Source organism: Talpa occidentalis, unplaced genomic scaffold (assembly GCF_014898055.3).
Source record: "Talpa occidentalis isolate TD23 unplaced genomic scaffold, MPIMG_talOcc4v2.1 talOcc4.12, whole genome shotgun sequence".
Classification (NCBI taxonomy): Eukaryota; Metazoa; Chordata; class Mammalia; order Eulipotyphla; family Talpidae; genus Talpa; species Talpa occidentalis.
In genome coordinates, this window is record NW_023601212.1 from 90,596,197 (window position 1) to 90,615,573 (window position 19,377).

At 42.1% G+C, this 19,377-nt stretch overlaps 1 long non-coding RNA gene across 2 annotated transcripts in view; it reads right to left on the bottom strand.

Annotated features, from left to right (window-relative positions):
* Nucleotides 1–1,789: 1,789 nt before the first annotated feature.
* LOC119241839 (uncharacterized) overlaps nucleotides 1,790–19,377 on the bottom strand; it is a 32,328-nt gene continuing 14,740 nt past the window's right edge. The window contains exons 3-6 of one of the 2 annotated variants that reach the window (XR_005124379.2): nucleotides 18,707–18,790; nucleotides 16,944–17,115; nucleotides 13,307–13,382; nucleotides 1,790–2,008 (exon numbers count right to left, since the gene is read on the bottom strand). This is a non-coding gene — a long non-coding RNA (uncharacterized LOC119241839). Of the gene's footprint in view, nucleotides 2,009–13,063; nucleotides 13,249–13,306; nucleotides 13,383–16,943; nucleotides 17,116–18,706; nucleotides 18,791–19,377 lie in introns of those variants that run through there. The other variant, XR_005124380.2, reaches the window with a different exon arrangement.

The window sequence follows — 19,377 nt, forward strand, 5'->3', positions numbered from 1 at the left end:
TTTTCCATGTGACATTGAGAAAATCACAATCATCTCAACTTCTGTTTTTTGTAATATGGTAATTAAGAAAGACCCCTTGTACATAAAGTCCTGGACCTGCTTCAAAGACCCTTAAGGTCCCTTCCAGTTACAGGATCTGTTCCTTCAGCTGCTTACTTTCTTTTGTGAATTATAAATTCTTCAGACTGTTTTTCCCAAATGTGAATATAAACATATCTGTAATTCATGGGGCACTAGAGAAGTGGTATAATTGTAAAAAACAAATCTCACAAAAATCAGAGATTTATAATACTCCATGTAACATAAATTCCATTCGTGTTTTCATGTGGAAAATCAAAAACATGTGTTCCATGTATTATATAGAAATACAATTATTTCTCTAGGAAATAATTTACTACCCATAATAGTGTATACCGAAGACAAAGCTCATAAGAGAGACAACTTTTGTTTTGAGAATTGGGTGTTAGACAAATTGTCAGCTCCTTATGACCTGAAACTAAAATCCTTGCATTTCCAGCTCCCCCATAATTCATCACCCACTCCTCACCCCCGCCTGCTGCTACCTAGCATGAGGCTTGCCTTGCCCAGTCACCTGGGAAGAGCTGGGAGGGAAAGTACTTGGAAATGAAAACAGATGTAGTTCTACCTCCTGAAATTCGAGATCTGCACCACAGCCTCACTCTTCAAGAAAAAGAGCCTCGTTTAACAGCCCTGCGAAAGGATCGCGAGGGACATGAAGACAATGAAGGCATGTACCAGGTGCCAGACATTGGCTCACCTATGTCACCTGTTTTAATCTTCACAGTATGAGGCTGATACTCTTACTACCGCCTTCCCCGCCCCTCCACAACAAAAGAAGCATCCAAGGCACAGAAGGTTTCCATTGCCCAGCAAATAAGGGTTTGAGGCAAGATTTTATAAACTAGGTGGTCGGGTTTCAGAACCTGCATTCTTCACACGATGCTCTACTGCCTCCTAGCGTTTATTAACGGTCCTCAGGTCAGGCGCATCAAGGTGCCTGGGGTGTTGGCCCCAATGCCGCTTCCTGGCCCATCCCAGGGTTACAGTTTCAGAATCTTGCTGGAGTTTTCAACATGACTCCGAAAGGAAAAGACAGAGAAGAGGCCCTTAACAGAAATATAGGCTTTAATTTAAAGTGTTCAAAAGTCATGAAATCACTTTAAAAATTTTTTACTGAGGTAACCATGGAGGTGGGACACACAGTTAGGTGTCGCCAGGAACTCACACAGCAATCAAAGGAGAAGAGGACAGGTTGTTCCAGGTTATGAGACCCCTGGGAATATGAGGCCTTAACTCATATTCAACTTTCTAACGGTGGAGTGAAAGATCCTTAAAATGTGTTGGGTTTTTGCTTTATTTTTGTTTTCTTAAGAAATTACAGGTTATACGTGGATGGAGCTAGAAGGAATGATGCTCTGTGAAATAAGTCAGAAGGAAAACAAAAAATCTCGGATGGTTTCAATTATAGGAGGAATATGGGGAACCAAATAAGACATCAGTGTGAAAAAAAAACCAATAACAATACAAAACACAACAAAACAAAAACAGACAATTCTAAACCAGAGACATCCTGCAGGGGAAGAGGAGGGAGAGGCATCAGAGGGAGGGAGGCAGGAGCACAGGGCACTGAGGTGACAGTACACCAGTGCATTGGTGAAGGAAATTCTAAGGGGACTACACTTGGGGGTAGGGGGGGAAACAAATATTGTTTAAAAATGAACAATGATGTAAAAAATAAATAATAAAAAAGAAATTACAGGTTATAAAGAACAGTTTTATTTTCTGCTATAATATAAAGTCTGTAAGCACTGACAACTGATTTTTTTTTTTTATTCCATGATGCTGGTGTTGGCTTTAAGGCATTTCTGTGTAATCTGTCTTGCTCTTCGCTGAGAACAGATTCCAAACCAGAATCCGAATTAGCGCAATGCCCAATGGGACCAGGCAAATCAAATTGAACATAGCATCATGAAGATCTACCATTGAACTAGGGGGGAATAAATTGAAAACATAATTAGCTTATCCAGTGGTTTCTTTTCTTACTAATTAATCCAAGCTATATAACAAAAGCTTTCAGGAACATTTTGTCATCGAATCCATTTAAAAAGAAACAGAAATTGCATCAAATAATATTGATTCTTTCAAATAATTGAATAATGGAATAATCCTCACCTTCCTATTGCTCATACCAGAGGAGGCTGACATGTATACCCAGGCATCTAATCTACATACTCCTAATCTTGAAATTACGGTCCAGTCAGTTTTAAGCAAAATGGTGGGATTAGGCAATCTTTTTTTTTTTTCCAGGATTCATTTTTATTACTAAACTTTCTTCATTCAACCAATTAGAGGTTACAAGAGGAAATTAGTGTTAATTATAATATTCAGAAGTGACATGGCCTTGTTTTCTGCCAAGAACTTTCATTTGGCTCCCAAATACCTATAGTTCGTGATTGCATTCCAGATAGATTATATTTTTTTCATTTAACTCATATACAGTAAAAGGTGGGTCCTAATTTATTCAGGGGCTGACTATCTGGTCTGCATCTTCTTAGTTAGCTAGGCTAGCTAAAATAGCACCTAATTCATTCAGCCAAGTGAAGAAATAAATGAAAAGGTCAAAGTATATAATACAAGAGGAGAAAGCAGTTTGTTACATTTTCATAGTTAAACCATTTGCTTTTACCAGAATTAGGTATAGTCATTTGTCTTAAAAAACAAACAAACAAACAAACAAAAAAAGACCTCTTTCCCATCTTGCAAGATGGCATGTGTAAAAGCTGAGAAGTCAGCTACTAAAGAAAAGAAACCTGAAGCCAAGAAGGCTGATGCTGATGGCAAGGTTAAGAAGACCAAGGCCAAAATCCCTAAAAGGAAACCCCACTATAGCCAAACCCTGTCCTAGTGGAGGAATTGGCAGATACTCCCGATTTGCTATGCATTCCAGAAAGGCCGTGTACAAGAGGAAATATTCAACAGCTAAATCCAGGATTGAAAAGAAAAAGGAGAAGGTTCTTGCTACTGACCACAAACCAGCTGGCACTGACAAAATGGCAGATATTATCCTACTGAGGCTGCACCTCAAAAGTTGCTGAGCCAGACACTAACCCTCAGCCAGCAGGTGAGAAATCTGTGACCTGATCTCACTCTTGGACCCATTCTGATCAACAGGGTGTCATAGAGGCAAGAAGGTAGTTTTCTTGAAGCAGCTGGGCAGGGCTTCCTACTAACTTCCTACTTGTGACTGGACCTCTGCTCCTCGATTGACTTCCCCTGAGTGGGACACACCAGAAATGTGTCATCACCACATCTACCAAAATTGGTAACAGTGATGTGAAGATCCCAGAACATCTCCCTGATGATGACCTCAAGAAGAGGCAGGGTCCTCCCTGGTGGCACAAGGGGTTAAGTCTCAGCACTATGAAGCTATTTGCAGCCATTGCAGCATGAGTTCAATCCCTCGCCAAGGAGCAAAGTCACATGTCTTGCCTGCTGCTCCCCTCAACGGTATATTTTGGTCAGTCTGCTTCTTCTGTTCCCCACTCTGTCTCTGGTGAATCCTCTCACCCCTGCCTCTCTGGTCTGTACCCCAGCTCTTGTATGCACAAATAAATAAATCCTTAAAAATAAACAAATAAAAGAGAGAAACACTGTGGGTTACTAATATGCAAGGCACTGGGCTAAGTACTGGTTATTCAACGGTAGGCAAAACTGATGAGCGTTCCTACCCTGGTAGAGCTTACCTCCTGGTGTAGGAGAGTTCTTAATGGAACAGTCATAAATGAGGTGGGATTACATGTGATCACACAGATGACTGTGGATGTCCTATGATGCAAAAGCACCAAGTATTGGATGTGCGCTCCCAGCAGAGCCTCTAGCTTACTCTGGACAATTGGAGTCCAGAGAAGGTTTCCTTGACGAAGTGGCATTTGGGCTGAATACTGAAGGGATAGATAGGTATTAACTAGAAGACCTGTACTTAGGATCACATGCAAAACCACCAACACCATCACTACCTCCTCCCCTAAAAGCCACTGCTGGGAATATCCTTAGGGTTCTGGATTGGCTTGCACCTGTTAGGTATGTCCACCCCCGACTCCACAAGAGCACCCTTCACCTTGACTTCTACCAGGTCCAGGAAATAATGACCACCATCGTCCCTTTTTTGCCCCTACTTGCTGGGCTCTGAGGCAGACCCAGGGGCTTGGATCACGGGGTCAGCCATCCAACATGTACTGGCAGTCATGTCTAGAAGTACTGGCAGCCCCTGGGGGCTATCAGGATAAGGTTACCCTTCTGCTCCACCTAAACTTTCTATGGACAACCTCATTTCTTGGGGCACGTGGTGTTTTGTCTTTCTGGTATTCCTTCTGTTGGGCCCCAGATCAGGTCACCCCAAGATGTGCCAAAGCAGCATATTATTTTCAACTAAAGAAACAGTCAGCAAATCAATGACACCTTAAACCTTCCTTTCTCCTAAAAGCAGAATTGTCTCTGACCCTCCTGCTCTCTATTCCCCATGAAAGGAGGAAATGAATCTCTGTGAAAGGTGCCCTCTCAGCACAGGGATGGAGAGACAGCCTTATGTCAGAGACAGGGACAGGAAGCTGTGTAAACAAGCTCTACTTAGCTCACCAAATTCACTGTCAGAATCAAAACTTTCAAGAATTTCTTTGTCCTGTCAGCCCTACACAGATTTATTGCCTCTTTGTCTAAAAGCTATCTAACTGGCTCTTTTGCTCATTCACTAGATTCTCTATTTTATGCACGATTTTAAATTTACCTTTCCTCTTGCTAACCTCTCTCCTGTCCATTTATTTGGGGGTAGTCAAGGAACCAAAGGAGGTAAAAGGGGGAGATCCTCTGAAATTTCCCCCTGCACTGCCTTTAAGAAAATTCCTCTCCCCGCCTCTAGAGTCTGCCTGTCTTAGCCTTAATGTCAGTGGAGGCCGGCTGCCCAAAGGCCAGGCACAGCCCAGAAGGTGGGTCAGGGGAGCCTTCAGGGGACCCCGACTGTCAGGGATGGGCACTGACTCACACACAGTCTTCCAGGTCCACGTGGGGGCTTCTACCATGCTACTGAGACACTGCATGTTTCTTCGAGAGCCATAGGCTGTCAGGCCCACGTAAACCTGGAGGCATATTGCTGCCATGTTGCACAGGCTTGAGCCCAAGACAAAGGTGCCAGAGACGGAGGACAGGTTCTCAGCATCGTCGGGGGCCTCCTTCGAGGCAGTGCTGCCTGAATTTCAGCTGTATGAGCTCGTAAGTTCCTTTGTTGTTTAAGCTAGCCTGTGCTGGGTTTCTGTCACTCGTAGTCAAGGTGGCCTGAATAATACATCTTTCTTATTATTAGCACTTAAGTCCAAATTACCATAAGTAGGTTGCCTCTGATCACGACAGGGAAAGGATTCAGTGATTCTAATTGCTCCCCACTAACCAGGATACAGGAGGCTTGAAACAGCTGAGCACAGATCTCGAGAATGAGAAGACAAGGTTACGATTATGTTTTTGAGCTTGTTGTGGGTGCCCAGAAGCTTGAAGCTTCTCGCACCACTACTCAGATTGGAACGAGACAGACCAGGCAGAACTGGACCGACCATGGGTGTGAGAGGCCAAGAAGGCCATTGAAACGCAAGTCCCACTTTGCAGCAGCCTAAATCACACATGTGTCAAATACAAAGAAGAAAGGAAGTGACCTAATCAAAACCTTTAAATGGAAAAAACCACAGAGCCATAGCCAGAAGCTGCTCGTTGCAGAATTACTACAATATGTGCTCAGAAATCCACTGTTTTATGAAAAGGCTGCTTGGCTGAGGCACCTCTGTGCTTTTTATCTGAGTGTTTGGTGAGCAGCAGGAGCCCATTATCCTTCAGCGTTCTCTAGTTGTAACAGATTCCTGTGTCAGAAATATCAAGAAATTGGATTCCAGCTGCCAGGGGTTCTCTCTGGGAGATTTTCCATCTCCAAGACAGAATTGTCTTTTCCTCTTTTTCCCATGGTGAGCTGGGGCATGGGGGACACCTGTGATAATTTGCAGAGGCAAAGCTTTGTGTGAGCATGCTGACAGCACTGCCGAGAAAAAGCCCAAGGCTGGGAGTTCAAGGGCAGGCAGGGGGATGAACATTTAAACGAACAGGCAATTTGATAACTACCATGTTGTCGTCTAAGACCCTTTGCTTTTAAACCCACACTGTATTCTTGAAGTTGCAACCATTTAACAACTTCGTATTCTGCAAAGTTAAGGCCATTTCCTATTGAATCACTTGCTACCCTTGGAAGATTTTCTCAGACTTCCTGGTTTTTTCTTAAGATTTCCTCTTTCTCTTAAGATAGTACTCTATGTCAGGAAAGATGCTTATGATTTACAGGATTTTGTTTCCTCTCTCACATACCATTCACTTGACCGGGATATGGACAGACCTATTGAGCATGTAGGTTTTTATGCTTTCAGAATGTTCATTCCAACCTTAATGTTTTGCTTTTTTTTTTAAAGAGACTTTTTTTTTTTTTAAGATTTATTTTATTTATTTATACAAGCACTGGGCACAGTCAGAAGCACGGGAGGGTGAGAGAATTCACCAGAGCCAGAGCGGGGAGCAGAGCAGGCAGAAGGACCGAAGCACACTGCTGAGGGGAGCAGCGGGCGGCAGGAGAGGTCTGCGCGCCATGTGGGACCCTCCTCTGGTGGCCGGGGAGCAGCCGGGGATCGAACCGGCGCTGCAGAGGCTGCGGGCAGCTTCGCAACCCAGCGCTCAACCGCTGCGCCACCGGGGAGGCCCCAACGTTAATGTTTTTGAATGAATGCCTGGTAGAAAAATAATTCCTATGCCCTGCTTATAATTTCATTCACTCAATAAATATTTCACATTTACCATTTTAGGTGCTCTGGGATATAGAGTAGATAAATCAACAATGATTCTTAGCCTCACAAAGCTTACATTGCAATGAGGGCAAAGAGACAACCACAAAAGAATATATTTAATTTTATTTTATAATAACAACAATTGTACCTCTGAAAACAATTTGCAAACAATTTTTTCTCATAATGCTCTATGTTCAAAAGAAAGATGTTTACCTGCAGCTTGTACCATTCTAAGATATCTCTGCCAGGTGTCTTCTCCCTCATTTTCTTGTCTTAGCTTACACCTATTAAGCCATTTGTAAATTCAGCATTAGGAGGTCAAGGGAGCCACATACATCATCATTCTCTCACCCTAATCCTATACTATTTCCCATCTTTCACATCACAGAATTAAAGCAAAGTCTGACTGCTTCCCACTCCCCTTTTCTACTATCAATAGACGCTCAACAAATATATACAATTAATCAAGTAGCTTCCTGATGCAGTCTATGAAAGATGTTCATGGTAATTCGCATAAAAAATAGACAATTTAGGCAAAATTGTCTCTGTCCTGCAGAGAAAAGAGGTGCTTAGGATGGAAGAGGCCAAAGAAGGCTAAATATTGTCTCTTGTGAATTAGGGTCAAGAGAAGCTGTGTTCACGTAACTACTGCTATATCAGGAACAGAGGGACTTTCTCCTCGCTGAGGTCGGCCTGTAGAGTGCCTTCTGGGAAGAAAGATGGTGTAATATGTTTTACAGACTTACTATGTGCCTGCCCTGTTTGATGCCTTCCTTTCATGCTTACTAATTTCCACAATAACCCTAAAGAGACTAAGAGTTAGGTTAATTAATCCTGTTCACTACATAGTTAATTAACTAGGTTCATATACTGTTAGTCAGTCTGGAGATGAGATTTTCACCTAGATCTAAACTGAAAATCTCTCCAAAAGACAACAGCATTTAGGGCCTCCCTAGCGGCACAGGGGTTAAAGTGAGCACTATGAAGCTGTCACCAGCCACTGCAGCACGAGTTCGTTCCCCGGTCAGGGAGCTGACCCACATGGCACAGCAGACCTCTCCTGTCTTGTCCACTGCTCCCCTCAGCCATATATTTCAGTAGATCTTACTGATTCACTCTGTGAATCCTCTGGTGAATCCTCTCATTTCCCTCACCCCTGCACCTCTGGCCTAAACCCTAGTTCTTCTATGCAAAAAATAAATAAATTTTAAAAAAATTATCAGAAGGAAGAGGGGAAAATCATCATTTGTAAAGAAGAAAGGCATCTACACTGTGGAAATTAATTAAGACACTCACTGAAAGGCAATGGCCTATAACAAATGTCAAGCACACTAATAGCCTGAGACATCCACACTGCTGAATTGGAAATGTGAGGATTTAACTCCTGGTTTACCTGTTTTCTTTGATAGAGATTGGGGGCTCTTGTTACTGTTTCCACCTATAAAGACTAAATGGAGAAAAGTAACAGTTTAATATTTCTAAAAAAAAAAAAAAACCAACCCTAATATTGGTTATCTTCTCCTTTGGACATAATCTTATCTCCAGAAAGTCCCTTTGCAATGAAACATTATTTATAAGAGGAAGAGAAGTGAGCTATGGGGAAGAAACCAACATCAGCACTGATTATTGTGGTCCTATCACCTTCTAGACAGAATTTCCTCCATGAAATCACACATCATAGCTCTGTTTCTGACACATTATCAGTAAACTGATTTAGCCTCAGTCATAATCTTTTGAGCCAAATGTTTGCAATACTTAAGAATGCTACAAGTGCTTGTGTTCGTGCCAGCAGGTAAATGGACTTATTGTAAGAACAACCTGGTTAAAGACAAATTGATAATCCCAATGCTCATCCAACAATCCCAACAAGTACATATGCACATGTGTATAACTTTTTTGCAGCTGTAATATTCTGAGTATATTTTCAATCCTGTCTTTCCAAATAGACAGTGATGGGGCCGGGAAAGTCATGTCTCACCAAAGTACAACATTCGAGGCTGTGATGGATCTAAAACACACATGGAGTGTTCTAGCTGTGGGCTATCTCATACTCTTCCAGTGATCCTCTAGAAGGCTGCATGAGCTTTTCAGAGGATGGATCATATTTTTTTAAAGATTTATTCATTTTTATACAAGAATTGGGGTATAGGCCAGAGATGCGGGGGGTGAGAGGATTCACAAGAGACAGAGCGTGGAACAGAACAGGCAGATGGACCGAAGTACACTGCTGAGGGGAGCAGCGGGTGAGACAGGAGAGGTCTGTCCCCCCATGTGGGTTTCTCCCTAGCCAGCCGGGAATCGAACTCGTGCTGCAGTGGCTGCAGATTGCTTCATAGTTTGCGTCTTAACCCCTGTGCCACTAGGAAGGACTGAGGATGGATCATTTTTTTAAACTTCTTCAAGGTTCTGTTTCAATGGCCTCATAGATAGATCAAGAATATGTAAAAATATTTACATATTTACATTACATAAAAATAAGTATTTCAGATCTACAGCAGGACCAACGGTATAGACACAGAATTGATACTTTGAAAGAACAAAACCCACCAGCACCAGTACAATATCAGGACCAACGGTATAGACACAGAATTGATACTTTGAAAGAACAAAACCCACCAGCACCAGTACAATATCTAAGATTAACTCATCTCCAGTTGGGAAACCTAATCTTTAACCCTGAATAAGGCTACCAATTTAATCCTAGTATGAAATAGAAGCCGTGAAACAAGAGAGAAAGAGTTTCTGCCTGAGAATTTCCAGGCTTGCTGCTAAAGAAAATCCTGTGCTAAAGAAAATCCTATGGACAACACTTGTTTTTCAAAACAGTTTCAAAGTTTATTTTAATGATTGGCTACATATAATTAAACACCAAGGATATTTTTATTACTTAAATGACAAGTCTTTTATTTGTTATTTGCTGGTAATTCACCCAGAAGCAATTCACTGTGGAGCTGCTGCTTGGCCAGTGTTCAATGCAGTGTTTATGTCACTATCACTCTCTAAGCTTTTGTTGCAAGTATAATTTTGGAAGAATCTGTTGTAAGTTTTTTTGAGAAAAGACATGCAAAAGGAAAGCAGCATGTGTAATTTTTAAAAACACTTGTATGTATAGCAGATTGATCATAGAAAACTTTTTTTTTTTTAGTAATGGATTTTATTTAGGTTTCCTGCAAAGTAGTGACAAAAGATACTGTAATTCAACAAATTAATTGGCAGGCTCTGACCACTAGGGAAAATGAATCTATTCCAGAATGTCCAGCAAGCATCAGGTGTTGGGCAGGACTATAAGACAGGTGCTCCCACATGGAGTCAGCGAGGACTCCGCATCCCAAGCTGGTCCCAAGCTGATGCTTCTCCTGCACCCTGGGCTTATCTCTGCCCTGGACTTGGCTCACTGAGCTGGACTTTCAGGTCTGCCTCACCCACAGATGCCATGTGAATTCTTTTTTTTTTTTTTTTAAGATTTATTTATTTATTTATACAAGCACTGGGTACAGTCAGAAGCACCAGAGGGTGAGAAAATTCACCAGAGCCAGAGCAGGGAGCAGAGCAGGCAGTAGGACCAAAGTACACTTCTGAGGGGAGCAGCGGGCGGCAGGAGAGGTCTGCGCGCCATGTGGGAACCTCCTCCGGTGGCCGGGGAGCAGCCGGGAATCGAACTGGTGCTGCAGAGGCTGCGGGCAGCTTCGCAACCCAGTGCTCAACTGCTGCGCCACCGGGGAGGCCCCAAGATAATTGATTTTTAATATCACTGCATGAGGCATTTTACACCTCTAAGAGACCACACCTTGGTTTCCTTGCCAAGCACCCCGTTTCATTAAACAATAAACATAACCATCAAAATTACTGGCTGCTGAATAGCACATCCTTAAGTCAATAAGAAGAAAATACTTCTGTTAAACTTAAATAATTTTTCAAAAATGTCAGGGGAAAGAATAAGACCTCTGAGCTACATGGGTCCAGCTAGAGTAACAGTAAAATAATCATAAGCTATTAGAAAACTCACATGCAGGTATGAACTTTATTTCAGACATTTTTGCTAGATTAGACATTTCTATTAGATTCGTCATGCTGGTGCATCTCAAAGCACTCTCTGGGCCTCAAGCCCTGTGCTGCTAAGTGTACAGTCAGCTTCTGGACTTCAGTCGGTCACTATCCGATTAGCATTAGCTACATGAGGTCACCAGATACCAAACATGACATTATCCCTTAAAGATAAACCACACCAGAGTGCCCAGAGTAAGTTTAGACCTTTAAAAATGCCCATGGTGTCATGAGATTATATTGCCAACGTGTCTGGTTGTCAACATATCCATGCCTGAATCAACAGGAAATTAGTCTCTGGAGCCTCTGTTTCCAAGGAAGTAAATCTCTAGGTTCTCGACATTTGGCTACACAATAAAACAAGCTAGGGAACTTTAAAAAATACAGATGCCTGGAATTTATCCCCTGAGATTCTCATTTAACCAGTCTGGGGCAATCAGCACGGTTTCAAATCCAAGTGACTGCAATATGCATCGTGGATAAGAACCATTGCTTTAGGGCCTCTATTCTCAACAAAAACTCAGAGGGGCACAAGTTAAGTTCACGCCTTCTTCCTCCATTGCTCTTCTATCTATGAGTGATGGGAACTTTGTGTCCTTTCTACTCCAGATTCTTTTAGCCACCATGATTTACTTCTACAAGACTGAAGTTTTTAATGGTATACGTGGGTTTTGAGCAATCTTCCCTAGTGCCAGTGGGAAAACCTTCCTTTGGTAGACCAGAGAAGCTGAGACAAAGAAAGTGTTCCTTCCGGGGCTACAGAAGACATGCAGACCAGAACAGCCCACCTTCACTTTCTTCGCATGCTCAACTCCTTTCTTCACAGTTACCCCATCATGTGTCACCCTTCTGCAGGCAAGAGCCACTGGGTTCTGTTGGTTCTAACTCCTTACTCTCTCTGCTGTCTATCTCCTCCTTGCCTCCACATTACCTTGCTTTACCTCAGTATTTCTCAAATAAAATCAGTTCAGTGTCCTTCAAACTGTTCTTTCTCTGCCATTTGGTTAACTTCCCTTCAAACGTTCTCCACACTGCAGGTTATCTTTTCAAAGGCAAATCTGATATTACTACTCCTCCACTTAACAATAATATTCCGTTTCTTTTAGCATCATATCCATGCTTCTCAAGCTCCATTAAGCCACTCGTAGTTCTCCCAAGCATGCCACCAGATCTCAGGCCTCTCTGGATCCACACCGACCCACACTACCTTGCCACAATGCATCTGAGAGATCACATCTTTGCCATCCAGTGGGAGCTACAGGCTCAGTCAGTGTTTGTGCCCACTGTATTCTGCATTTACTTCTAGAAATGACACCTACCAAAAGCACTCTGCTGTTCACTATAATTTCCAAGATGAAGGGCTTCCAAGCTATCCTTTTTTAAAAAAGATTTTATTTATTTTATTTTTGTAGCAAAGAACTGGGGTGTAGGCCAGAGGTGGGTGTGTGTGTGAGAGGATTTACCAGAGACACAGTGGGGAGCAGAACAGGCAGATCTACTGAAATACACTGCTGAGGGGAGCAGCGGGAAAGACAGGAGCAGTCTGCTGCACCATGTGGGTTGCTCCCCGGCCAAGGATCAAAATCAGGCCACGGTGGGCTGTCATGGTGATAGTACTGAGATTTAACCCCTAGACCGCCAGGGAGGCCCCCAAGATATCCTTAAGTAGGTAAAGGGGTAAGTAAACTGTTGGGCATACTGACAATGGAGTATTACTCACAACTAAAAGCACATGAACTATCACCTCTGAGGTCAAAAGGGAGAAGGGAGGGAAAGGGTCAAGAAGACAGGAGGAATGATGATGGGAGAAAAAGTTTGTATAGATATGTGTTTCAAAACAGATGTAAAATGGGCCTCCCTGGTGGCGCAAGGGGTTGTTAAGCATCGCACTATGAAGCAATCCACAGCCTCTGCAGCACGAGTTCAATCCCCGGCCGGCCAGGGAGAAACCCACATGGCGAGCCAGACCTCTCCTGTCTTGCCTACTGCTCCCCTCAGCAGTGTATTTCGGTCAGTCTGCCTGTTCTGCTCCCCACTCTGTGTCTGGTGAATCCTCTCACCCCCCGCACCTCTGGCCTGTACCCCAGCTCTTGTATGCATAAATAAAGCCTTAAAAATATAAATAAATAAAAATAAACAATGTTTGCTTTAAAAAAAAAAGATGTAAAATGTGACATCAAAAGTGTAAAATATGCACAGTGGACCCAAATGTAGAACTTTAGAATGCATTCCAACTTAAGTTGTCATCAACTTAAAACAGACTGCTACAAATACAAGTTGTCATATGCAAGCCTCGTGGTAAACATGAAGCAAAACCCTAGAAAAGAAAAAAAGAAAGATGTGAGCTATCCAGCTCTGAAGAGACATGGACGCACCTTAAGTGCATGTTACCAAATGACAGCAGCCTGTCTCAACAGGTGACATGCTGCATGCTTCCAACCGCAGGACAGTCTGGAAAAGACAAACCACACAGACAGGAAAGAGATGAGTGGTTATTGGGACCGGGAATGGGAAGGATTAAGAGCACAGAAGACTTTTAGGGCAGTGAACCCATTCTACATAACACCATAATGGCAGAGGCTGGTCCTTATCCATTTGTTAAAACCCAAGGAATGTACACCACTGAGAGCGAACTCCAATGCAAACTATGGACTTTGGACATGTCATTTATTATAATAAATGTGATACTAGAGGGGCGGGTATGGAGATAGTGGAGGAAGCTGTGCAGCCAGGAGAGCAGAGCATATAAGAACTCAGTGTACTTTCTGCTCAGTCCTGCTGTGATCCTAAAAACATAACCCTCCAAAATGAAATCAAACAAACAAATAAATTCTCCACTGCCTCATCATCACCATTAACTCACAGTGGACCCAAAGGTAACAGAGTAGGGTGACGGGGACCCATGAAAGCTGGCCTCCCTCTGGATGACTCTGCTCCCGCCACCCTGGATGGCCTCCTTGTCAGACCCAGGTCAGGCAAGCTGGGTGCTATTGCCCTTGTCATGTTTTCTGCAGGAACTGTCCCCTAGAGATCCGCCATGGTCCCCTCCCCTTTTTCTTCATGTCTTTATTCAAATTCACCTGCTAGGTGAGGCCGTTCCCATCATCCTACTGGACGAGTCTTGCTTTATATTTCACCAGAGAATTATCACCAACATGCTCTGTATTTCACTTATCTGCCTTCCTTTCACTAGAATGGAAGCTCTATGAGGGCAGAGATATCTGTGGTTTTGTTCACATTAATTCTGGGTGTGACAGGATCTTAATAACATTTGTCAAGGGAATAAATTAACAGCTCATTGACAGGTCTCTCTTGCTTCCAGACATTTGCTGTGCTGTTTTTCTGCCTGGAATGACATTCCTTTGTGTTCAGGAGGAGAAGTTCAACTTAGCCTCCAAAACTCAGCTCAAGACCTACCTCTTCAGGGAAAAAGAAAAATATCAGATGGTTTCACTTATAGCAGGAATATAGGGGGCCCAAATAAAACATCAGTGTAAAAACAATAATAACAGTACAAAACACAACAAAACTAAAACAGGGCCTCCCCGGTGGCGCAGCGGTTGAGCGCTGGGTTGCGAAGCTGCCCGCAGCCTCTAAATCGCCGGTTCGATCCCCGGCTGCTCCCCGGCCACCAGAGGAGGGTCCCACATGGCGCGCAGACCTCTCCTGCCGCCCGCTGCTCCCCTCAGCAGTGTACTTCAGTCCTTCTGCCTGCTCTGCTCCCCGCTCTGGCTCTGGTGAATTCTCTCACCCTTCTGCACTTCTGACTGTACCCAGTGCTTGTATAAATAAATAAATAAATAAATCTTAAGAAAGAAAAAAGAAAAAAAACTAAAACATTCAATGAATGATAAATCAGAGACATACCAGAGGCAGGAGGAGAGAGTGGTATCAGGGGGAGGGAGGGAGGAGCTCAGGGGACTGAGGTGATGGTGCATGGGTGCATTGGCGAAGGAAATTCTACCGGGACTATACCTGGGGGGGGGGGAGCAAATATTGTTTAAAAATGAACAATGATGTAAAAAATAAAATAAATAAATAATTTTTTAAAAAGATTAAAAAGGTGAATAGCATAAGCACTTTCTCTAAGATGTTGCTCTACAGAATGGCATTAGTGTAAAGTACCTCTCTTCCAAAAAATATTGGAAGAATTTCACTTGAATAAATATTGCATAACTCAAGAAAAAAAAGAACCACCTCTTCTGTGAAGTGCCCACTGACCCAAGGCAAACGGAAATAGGAATCTCTTCTTTGTTTTGCCACAGTGCCTTGTTTTGCTCCTGATGAGGCCCTTATCACAGTGTTTTATAATCTGTGTGGCTCCTTGAAGATTCCTCAGTCCCTTCCCCAGCACCATTGAACCTGGCACATAATATCAGACCCTCAGAAACATTTGCGGAATGAAACAAATGAATGACTCAGAGCAATCAGCGTGTAGCCAGGTGTGAATTACATAGGCACATGTGGCATATATAATTTAGAGAATGCCCTTGAAGAGTCTATTAAAGTTCCTTTGACATTAATACTTTTCATATTATAGCTTACTCAAGATCTATGAGTTAATGAATGATAGTAACCAAAGTCCAAAATAATTGTCTGATCATCAATGTAAAAGGCTGAGCTTGCATTCATATTTCTATATTAAAGTTTTTTTTTTTTTAATAGTTGGCTTTTCTCTTTTTTTTTCAGATTTATTTATTTATTTATACAAGCACTGGGTACAGTCAGAAGCACGGGAGGGCGAGAGAATTCACCAGAGCCAGAGTGGGGAGCAGAGCAGGCAGAAGGACCGAAGTACACTGCTGAGGGGAGCAGTGGGCGGCAGGAGAGGTCTGCGCGCTATGCAGGACCCTCCTCTGGTGGCCGGGGAGCAGCCAGGGATCGAACTGGCGCTGCAGAGGTTGTGGGCAGCTTCGCAACCCAGCGCTCAACCGCTGCACCACCGGGGAGGCCCTTAAAGATTTTTTTTTTTAACTCTACCTTTTGTTTGAGTTTCCGTATCAAACTGGTTTAACCTAGAGAATATCAGCACAGGAGCTTTTAAGCCTGAGAAGGTTTGGTAAACACGGCATTGATGCCAAAGACCATTGTGGAGAGGAGACTAGAAACAAGTACAGACACACAAATTTCATGTATATAGATGTGAGTATATGTGCATGGGCTGATCAAAAACTTTTTTGCCATAGTAGAATAGTAAACTAGTCAGAGTATCACCCTCTTATTCATAAGGGGTTCTAGAACTCTAAGAACCTAACTCTTAAAGGAAGAAACTGAGATCCAAAGTGTATCATGTGTATTATTTCATTTAAACCCCACCACAAGCTCATGGGGAAGACATTATTTTAGAAATGGGAAAGCAGATGTATTTTTTCATGGTCACGTGGCTAGTAAGTAGTGAAGGGGGAATGAGGCCCAAATCTTTCCACCCACATTTCTCTTTTTGTTTTAAGATTTATTTATTTATGCATACAAGAAGTGGGGTACAGGCCAGAGGTGCGGGGGGTGAAAGGATTCACCAGAGACAGAGTAGAGAACAGAACAGGCAGATGGACTGAAATCCACTGCTGAGGGGAGCAGCGGGCAAGACAGGAGAGGTCTGTTGCACCATGTTTGTAGCTCCCTGGCCGGGGATCAAACTCATGCTGCAGTGGCTGCGGATAGCTTCATAGTGCTGAGACTTAACCCCTTGTGCCACCAGGGAGGCCCCCTCCACCCATATTTCACTAAGGATTACTTTAATGTGATCCTAGTAAGGATCCTGCCATACACATGTTTTGATGATTGTGTCTTATAAGAGCATTGAGTGTATAAACTGAAATCTTATATTTAAAATAATGGTACAACTGAGGAAGAGAAAAAAGGAAAAGGGGGGAGGAGGAGAAAGGACAAAAAAGGCAGGGGAAAAGAAGAAAAGAAAGGTAAGAGAGAGATGAGGCCAAAGAATTGGAAGTTTGATTTCATGATCACAGGTTCGATCTCATTCCTAGTTCTTCAATCTGTTGCTTATATTACCTTGAGAAAGTGATGATGAGAATGATGATGATTGTATGATGACTGAATAATAATAATTGTTATCTCCACCATCAGCTGCAGGTGCCACAGGGCCAGGGCCATCTCTGACTTTGCTCACTGCATTAAATTCTTATCTGATATAATAAGAACAGTTGGTTCACAACAGCAACAACTATAAAAATGTGGAAGAAGAGACATTAAACCTTCTGTTTGAACTTAGCTGTACTCATTCATCAATCTTCCCATTGGTTTCTTTCTTTGATGAAAGAAACCAAAGAAAGAAACCATGTGCCATCCTTCTTGCATGTACAGCATCCACATTACATGATCCACAATGTCTACACTCGGTTATAGAGAGAACCTAACATTGTTTAAAAGGAAATTTGAGCACAGAATACCTTTAGATTTTTATGACTCTCCCCACCCAAATATTTCCACCAAATCAGATTTATTCACAACCCTCTTTATCAAGTCTTTCTAAAGCATTCAACTCAGTTTTCATAGAAAGAACTTTCATTTCACACTTGTTTCCTAAGATTATAAAATCAAAGTGTAATTAAATGTTGTCATTATAAAAATGCCTCTGATGTTAATGAACTTGAAACAGAAATGATGACTCTTGGTAAAGAGCGCAGGTATCCTAAGAGTAAGTCAGAAGCATCCAGCAGGCCAGATGATCTGAAGAATATGTTACAGCACCTGCTGGATTGTAACCCGAGTGTTTGACACAGTACAGGACACACAGGAGACAATCAATATTGTTGACTCAACCATACAAGGCTTGTGTGATACCTGAGTGAACAAAAGCCATGCAGTGCTTACACACACTGGCACTTGGTCAACAGTGATTTCCTTCCCTTTCTGACTCTTTGAGACATTTACCTTATTTGTACTCAGACTCATTGAAAAAGAACTTGAGAATGTTTCCTGCAGCAACTGCTGTTAATTTATTCATTTTTAAAAAGGGAGTTGAAAAAAAAAGAAAAATAAAAAAATAAAAAGGGGGTTGAGCCAGTCACTTTTCTGAGCACTAGGGACATGGTCCTGAACCCTAAGGAGCCCACAATCTTGCTCTTCACTCCAAACATGACTTAGTAATAAAACCCCAAAACAGGAGAGGAATTATATGAAAAGGAAATCAAGCATCTGGGTTGGCAATGCTTTCCTACAGTGAAGTTACATAAAAAATTTTAAAAGTTCATGTGGTCTAGATGTTTCTACAGAGCATGTTAAGAATGTGCCCATCTTGAAATAATACATTCCTCTCTACTCCATAAAAGGCACATATCAGAAAATATTTGCCAATGAAGTGAATTTTATAGCCATACCAAAGAGCAAAACCTCTCATCATTAGCTTGTACTTTTTCAAGTTAAAAAAAAATAGGATGGACCTTGATTTTTACTCTAATTCCTGTAATGTCACAGAGCGAAGGTTATTTTGCCTTATCATCTAGTGTAATAATATGCATTATACTACGTGGAACCTAAAGCTCTCCAAGATTTCACTTTGGTTTCTGAGATTTGACCCTGTTGTGGCATTGACTATGTGAACCTGAGGGATAAGAAAAGTTATGAGGTCTTCTCAGAAGAAGTGGCCCAGGGCAAATAATTACGAATATCCCATTATAGTCTGCTCTCTAATTCCTGAGGATGCCTCTAACGATGTGTGATTTGTAATGATAATATAATTGAGATATGGAGACTCTAGTAAGTTTGCCTACATGAGATCTTTTTGTAGGTAATATTTGAATAAATTTACTTACTGTTGGTTGAACTTCAGCAAATCTGCATCGATAATGTCAGCTAATGGCAGGTTCAATAAGCAAAAAGAAGCTTGCACTGTAACACTAGAAGTAATTTTAATACAAACAGATGAAGCTTTTATAACTAGGAGGCACAGATTTTGTTTACAACAAACATCAAATGAAAGCTGAAATTTGGTTTGTAAAAAAGGAAAATTAAATCATATACTCTAAAGGTAAAGATACATATTAGGCCCATATTTCTATCTCCCCAAAAGTTATATATTTATGACTATATGATTATTGTTTAAAATAAATGAACTTTCACTTGAGATTTTAAAAAATGACTTCTATGATTTTTCCCCATTTCCAAATGACTACTTGCTCATTTAATCTGCTTAAATTATGAATAGATTCTAGAGAATAAAACATGTCAGAGAAATTCATCATTTTTCTCTTGATGTCAAGAATAGGATGAAGAACTGTAAAAGGACATATAACATCTTAATTCGGAAAAGAGAATGAGAATGGGGAGGGCCACGTGGTTCAAGGAAAAAAAATGGGGGCCTCCCGGGTGGCACAGTGGGTTGAGCGCAGCGCTATGAAGCTGTCCACAGCCTCTGCAGCACGGGTTCGATTCCCAGCTGGCCAGGGAGATGCCCGCATGGCATGGCAGACCTCTCCTGTCTCGC